Here is a 7933-nt window from a genome sequence, read left to right on the forward strand (position 1 = left end):
CCGAATGAGTAGGTGGTCTTTATGTCTCGCACCGCTGCCTGGGTGAGAGAGCGGAGTTGGCACGAATGCAGTAGAATGGGTAAAAAAACACGCCATACACCTGGCGCGCCAGGTGCGATAAATCATGTGCACCTTCTGTGATTCTGGTAGTAGTTGTTCTTATTTTTTTTGTAAAGCGATTTAAAATATACAATATAGAAAAACAAACGGAGTATAGAAGATAGTATACAAACATTACAAACAAAGGCTAGGGGAATAAAGACAATACATTATATAAAGACCTTGTAAAACTTACGAACGTTCAACGTTTTGATTGCTTTTTTTTTTAGAAGAAGAAATTGTGTTAATATTTTGTTCAATTTCATAAAAAAAGAATAAGAGGCTTTTGACTCATAAATGTACATTTATGAATATGGAATTTAGCTAAAATAACAATGAGGTGACTTAAGAAGAAAGGCTTTGCATATACATTAATATACTTTGTAAACCAAATATCACATTTTCAATTAGAAGGGAAATATTTGCATGTATTTGATATAAAACAAATCTTCTGATATCTTGCCACAGCTTCCAAGTATAAGAGCAATACCAAAATAAATGTAAACCAGTCTCCGGTTGTTCATTACAGAAGGTATAAGAAACATGAATGTATATATATTTTTTTTAATTTTCAAGATAATATTTAGTAGTTATGGATTATGGATTAATTTAGAATAAATATCTTTAATCTCATTAGTTAAAAGACATTTCTGAGAAAGAGACCAAAAAAAGAAAGAGGCCATTCTAGAAAGACATGAGGTATGGGACTGAAACAACATCACATTGAAATAAAGCATATATTTTCCTAATGTTGTTCAAAACAGAAGGAGAGAAATCTACATTGCCTGCTGTCAGCTGGATCAAGAGAAGGTAAAGAAGAGGGGCTAGATTTGGCTACATCCCTAAAAAGTACACTAAATCCAGAGGGGATTGCATCAAAAACTACATCAAATTCCTTTGGAGTGATCAGTATTTTATGAAAAGCTAAAAATTCAGCATAATTAAATAAAATACCATTGAAGAGTTGAATCACCAATATAATATTGTTTCGGGAAACATCATAAAAAATATTTGTGGGGAGAAAAATTGTGCTTGTAGATCAAAGACCATGCTAAAAGGGATTGTTTATGGAAATTAAATAAATTAGTTGGTATTTTTTCAATACTGTAATTACAAAGTAGGAGAAATTTGAGGCCACCTAAATGAGAAAAACTGAGAGATAAAATTACATATAGAGGTAGGATTCTTCAGGAATTGCTTAATCCAATTGATCTTTAAAGTGTTATTTAAAGAGGGAAAATCAAGAAAATTGAGACCACCCTCTTCACAAGTATTCATAATGACAGATTTCTTGATATAATGTGTCCTGTTTTTCCATACAAAATAAAAAAGTATCTTGCTTATCTGATTTTCGACATGTAATGATAAAGCAACATAAGTGAGCCTGGAAATACCCTCATTCTTTGTGAGCAATATTCTACCATTCAGAGATAAATCCCTTGTATGCAGTGATTAAGTTTCTTTTGAGTTCTCTATGATAGGGTTAAAGTTCAGTATGCATCTAGCTTTTTCATTCTTAGTTATCGTAATTCCCAGATAAGACCGTATCCTTAACTGGGATGTCAGAGATTGAGGGCATATCACAGTTTCTGAGATTAATCATTTAAGAAGGTGGTGTCATCTGCTAACTGACTAATAATCTCCCTGTCTGCAATAGAAATACCCTTTATTAAAACACTTGTCTTGAAATGAGAAGTAATAAACTGTGTGGCTAATAGAAAGAGATCAGGTGAAATTGGACATCCTTGTCTGATACCCTGAATGAATTCAAACCTTGGAAAGGTACCTGCTTTCAATTTGATAGAGATATTACCATATGTATACAGTTTTAATAGTTTTACAAAATACATCTCCAAAGCCATATTTTTTAAGGGCATAAAATGTAATGTTCTACTGTATCAAAGGCTTTATAAAAATCCTAAAATAGTATAAAACTCATCAGAGAACACATTTGAGTAATCTATGATATCTAATATCAGTCTGACATTTTTTTAGATGTCTATTTTTCATAAACTCATATTTTACATGTGAAAATTATACTTTACATGCTTGTATAATTAAGTCACTATTTTACCTCCATTGAATTTTTCATAAACCCTGACTGGGACTCCTCTATAATGGCATCCAAAACAGCCCTTAATCGTTTAGCAAGGACAAGCGCTATTAGCTTATAATCGTTATTTAAAAGGCAAATTGGACACCCATTATCAATGAGTAACAAGTATTTTTTAGGTTTAGGAGTTAGAGTAATTAAACCTTGCGTTAGAGTGTGAGGGAGTGCTTCATTGGCTTTACTTCAGAGTACACTTCCAATAGAAAGTGGGCCAATTCTTTGGAAAAACTTCTGCAGAATTATGTTGATGGTAGTATTACCATCACCCCAGGGGATTTGTTCATTTGAAAGTGATCAATAGCCTCTATAATTTCCTCTAAAAAGATGGGATTATCACATAATTCTTGATCAGAAGAATCAATAGAGATAACATTTCCAAGAGAATCAAAGAACAGAACTGCAGACTCCTCACACTACCTAGAGGTGTATACTGTACATTAAGTTCCTGTAAAAATTGGCACAGTAGTTGGCAATTGTCCTAGATCATATTATTCACCTTTAACTGTTCAAAATAGTTACTTATAGAGTGAAATTTCTCCAGTCTGAAAAAATAAGCAGAGTTGTGCTTTCCTTCTTGAAGAAAGCACCCTCTGCCTTAACCTTGTAAATTTCACCCAGTTTATTTTGTTCCTTAATTAACTCCGCTTTATCCGTAACTGAAAGACTATTTGGTCTCTGGAAGAGCAAATCTTTCCAAGATCACTGCTATATTTTCTTAAATATTTAGCAATTTCAAACTTTAGAACTTCCCAGTTTGTCCTTTGGAGACTTTCACTCTGGACTGTATTCCAAAAATGCATAATGCACCCTATGATATCAAATTTGACTATTTCATCTTTTAATATGGAGCTATTAAGTTTCCATTATAAAGCCTTGCACTGACTATCATTACAGATAAATATTTTAGCTTGTACGCAAATAGCTCTATGGTCTGTTATAGGTGTGTCAAGAATATGAACAGAAACATCCTTTTGTAAGCGCTCTAAAACCATCCAATTGTCAATACATAAACATCTAGTACATGTTTTGTTACACCAGATATTGGATCTCTCAACAGAAAACTTCTCTCTCCATATATCCACTAGATCCAACTTCTGCATAAATAACTTTATATCTTTAAATAACCAGATATTAACAGATATCTAATAACATATATTGTGTGAATATTATTTAGCTAGCTATCTAGTCATTTTAACAAATTTGATCCATATTTAGCACAGTAGAAAGCAGGCTTCCAGACCGGAACAATGTAAAACGAGAACACACAATCCAGAATGACAACACCTCACCTGATTGTTCGGAAGAAAAAGCCCTGTCCACCAGAGATAGTTTTTTTTATGTGCTGCTTGCTTGCATTTTTTTTTTTTTTACAACTGCAAAACATTTGGCACAGGTTAGTCACAAAATTAGTGCCAAAACTCTGAACGCACAGATTCAACATCGACAAATGTAGTTTTGATTCACCAGTTGCAAGTTTAGTAAATGAGTTGCGTTCATTCTGAAATGTTGTTGCATGCTTGCAAATCTTATTGAATTTATTCACATATCAACTTACATGTTTGGAAGTGTTGTATTTATTCACACATCATGTAATGAGCTTGTGTTGTATTTATTCTCAAAAGAAGTTCCATGTTTGCAAATATTTTTTGCAACTACAAAACTCAGTATACAGGTGCAACTCATATTTTACATGCTTGTATAATTAAGTCACTATTTTACCTCCATAGAGTTTGGCTAGGGGCCAGCAGAACTGAAGCATGCTGCCGGGAATCAACTGAGGTGAAATAATCAGCCTACAATTGATTATGAATGCAGGTTTTAGATTTAACAGTAAACTGACTCAAATTAATGAAGGATGCTTTATTAGTCTAAAGTAACTTAAAATCCATCTGGGACAGCACACTTTCTCTTTCTTTTGCAGCCACTTTGTTTGCCTAGTCTGAGCGAGACAACTAACCATTCTTTTTTTTTACACATGTGGCTCAATTGGTAGAGCATGGTGTTTGCAACGCCAGGGTTGTGGGTTCGATTCCCACGGGGGACCAGTAGGGGGAAAAAAAATTTTTTTTAAATAATGAAATGTATGCATTCACTACTGTAAGTCGCTCTTAATAAGAGCGTCTGCTAAATGACTAAAATGTAAATGTACACACACAATGATTTGGACAGGTGTCATTAAATAGCAGAAATGATGGAGGACGGCACAATATCATAAGTCATATCCTATTTACATTTTACATTTACATTTTAGTCATTCAGCAGACGCTCTTATCCAGAGCGACTTACAGTAGTGAATGCATACATTTCATACATCTTTTTTTTCCCGGACCACTATTCATAATGCAACCTCACATTTTCTTACAAAACCAAAGATGTGCAGTCCAGTCAATATGCTAACACTTTTTACAATGACGGAAAAACAGGCAGTAAATGTACAGACAATGGAACACTTATAAAAACTTGATATGTATGTACTTGCTAATTAAATAAAGGTTAAATAAATGTTTTTAATTATATAACTTAAATCAAGTAAATGAAATTCTAGATCAAAATAAGTGTAGGGGACACAAATGTTACACTCACGTCTTAAAAATGTAGTTCATATTCGTGGAATACTCAGACCATGTACAGTGCATTTGAAAAGTATTCAGATCCCTTCCCTTTTCCCACATTGTTACATTACAGCCATTACAGAGATCCAGGTTCGAGTCCAGGCTTTGTCGCTGCCGGCCGCGACCGGGAGACCCATGGGGCGGTGCACAATTGGCCCAGCGTCGTCCGGGTTAGGGGAGGGTTTGGCTGGCAGGAATGTTCTTGTCACATTGACAACTTGCGACTCCTGTGGCGGGCTGGGCGCAATGCACGCTGACACGGTCATCAGGTGCACGGTGTTTCCTCCGACACATTACTGTGGCTGGCTGCCGGGTTTAAGTCGGCATTGTGTCAAGAAGCAGTGCGGCTTGGCTGGGTTGTGTTTCAGAGGATGCATGGCTCTCGACCTTCACCTCATCCCGAGATGTTTCTACAACACGATTGGAGTCCACCTGTGGTAAATTCAATTGATTGGACCTGATTTGTAAATGCACACACCTGTCTATATAAGGTCTCACAGTTGACAGTGCAGGTCAGAGAAAAAAAAACTGGCCAAGAGGTCGAAGGGAAGGGTACCAAAAAAATGTATGCATCACTGAAATCTCCAAGAACACAGTGGCCTCCATCATTCTTAAATTCAACTGTGCAATCGGGGGAGAAGGGCCTTGGTCAGGGAGGGGGACCAAGAACCCGATGGTCACGCTGACAGAGCTCCAGATTTCTTCTGTGGAGATAGGAGAACCTTCCAGAAGGACAACCGTCTCTGCAGCACTCCACCAATCAGGCCTTTATGGTAGAGTGGCCAGATGGAATCCATTCCTCAGTAACAGGCACATGACAGCCCGCTTGGAGTTTGCCAAAAGGCACCTAAAGGACTCTATGAGAAAAAAGATAATCTGGTCTGATGAAACCAAGACTGAACTCTTTGGCCTGAATGCCAAGTCTGGAGGAAACCTGGCACCATCCCTACGGTGAAGCACAGCGGCAGAATTATGCTGTGGGGATGTTTTTCAGTGGCAGAGACTGGGAGACTAGTCAGGATCGAGGGAAAGATGGTCGACCTCTAGTACAGAGAGATCCTTGATGTGCAACACATTCCTTTTTCATTATGGAGTATTGTGTGAAGATTGATGAGGAAAAAAAGCAATTTAACACATTTTAGAATAAGGCTTTAACATGAAACATTTTGGAAAAAGTCAAGGAGTCCGAATAATTTCCGAATGCACTGTAGTTCAGTAACCATTTCAACAATAAGTAGTTGCCTGTACTATTGCACATCAATACTACTTTCTTCAAACCTGAATTGTAGTTATTCAGTAGGTTATAAATTATTCAAAGTGATGTCACACTGTTAACCTGTGAATATTTAATCAACCTGTAAAACAAGTAATCTATATACAATTCTAGAATAATCATATTAAAATGCCCTTCAAAAGTTAATTGAATTATATTTAGTCTAGTTTGCTGTAATATACAGTATTTCCTCCTATGCATTGAACGTGCCTGCTACTGCTTAAGCAAATAGTTGTAATATATCATCAGTGCCAACAAAACAAAAAGATATACAGTACCATTCAAAAGTTTGGACAAACCGACTAATTCAGTTTTTATTTTTATTTTTACTATTTCCTACATTGTTGAATAATAGTGAAGACAACAAAACTATGAAATAACACATATGGAATCATGTAGTAACCAAAAAAAGTGTTAAACAAATCAAAATATATTTTATATTTGAGATTCTTCAAAGTAGCACTCTTGAATTCTCTCAACCAGCTACACCTGGAAAGATTTTCCAACAGTCTTGAAGGAGTTCCCACATATGCTGAGCACTTGTTGGCTGCTTTTCCTTCAGTCTGCGGTCCAACTTATCCCAAACCATCTCATTTGGGTTGAGGTTGGGTGATTGTGGAGGCCAGGTCATCTGATGTAGCACCCCATCACTCTCCTTCTTGGTCAAATAGCCCTTACGCAGCCTGGAGGTGTGTTGGGTCATTGTCCTGTTGAAAAACAAATTATATTCCCACTAAGCGCAAACCAGATGGGATGGCATTTCGCTGCAGAATTCTGTGGTAGCCATGCTGGTTAAGTGTGCCTTGAATTCTAAATAAATGACTGACAATGTCACCATAAAAGCATCCCCACACCATCACACCTCCTCCTCCATGCTTCACGGTGGGAAACACACGAGGAGATCACTCGTTCACCTACTCTGCATTTCACAAAGACACACATTTGGACTCATCAGACCAAAGGACAGATTGCCACCAGTGTAATGTACATTGCTCGTGTTTCTTGGCCTAAGCAAGTCTCTTTTTTTATTGGTGTCCTTTAGAGGTGGTTTCTTTGCAGCAATTCGACCATGAAGGCCTGATTCACGCAGTCTCCTTTGAACAGTTGATGTTGAGATGTGTCTGTTACTTGAACTCTGTAAAGCATTTATTTGGGCTGCAATCTGAGGTGCAGTTAACTGTAAATAAAATAAAATGTTATTGGTCACATACACATGGTTAGCAGATGTTATTGCGAGTGTTGCGAAATGCTTGTGCATCTATTTCTGACAGTGCAGTAATATGTAATCTAACAATTCCACAACAACTACCTAATACACACAAATCTAAGTAAAGGGATGGAATAAGAATAAATACATATCTGCGCGATGACCGAGCGGCATAGGCAAGATGCAGCAGATGGTATAAAATACAGTATATACATATGAGATGAGTAATGCAAGATATGTAAACATTATTGAAGTGCCATTATTAAAGTGACAAGTGATCCATTTATTAATGTGGCCAATGATTTCAAGTCAGTACGTAGGCAGCAGCCTCTCTGTGTTAGTGATGGCTGTTTAACAGTCTGATGGCCCTGAGATCCCAGCTTTGATGCACCTGTACTGACCTCACCTTCTGGATGGTAGCGGGGTGAACAGGCTGTGGCCCGGGTGGTTGTTGTCCTCAATGAACTTTTTGGCCTTCCTGTGACATCAGGTGCTGTAGTTGGAGGGCAGGTAGTTTGCCCCTGGTGATGCGTTGGGCAGACCGCACCACTCTCTGGAGACCCCTGCAGTTGTGGGCGGTGCAGTTGCCGTACCAGGCGGTGATACAGCCCGACAGGATGCTCTCAATT

Source organism: Salmo trutta, chromosome 22, assembly GCF_901001165.1.
Source record: "Salmo trutta chromosome 22, fSalTru1.1, whole genome shotgun sequence".
Lineage (NCBI taxonomy): Eukaryota > Metazoa > Chordata > Actinopteri > Salmoniformes > Salmonidae > Salmo > Salmo trutta.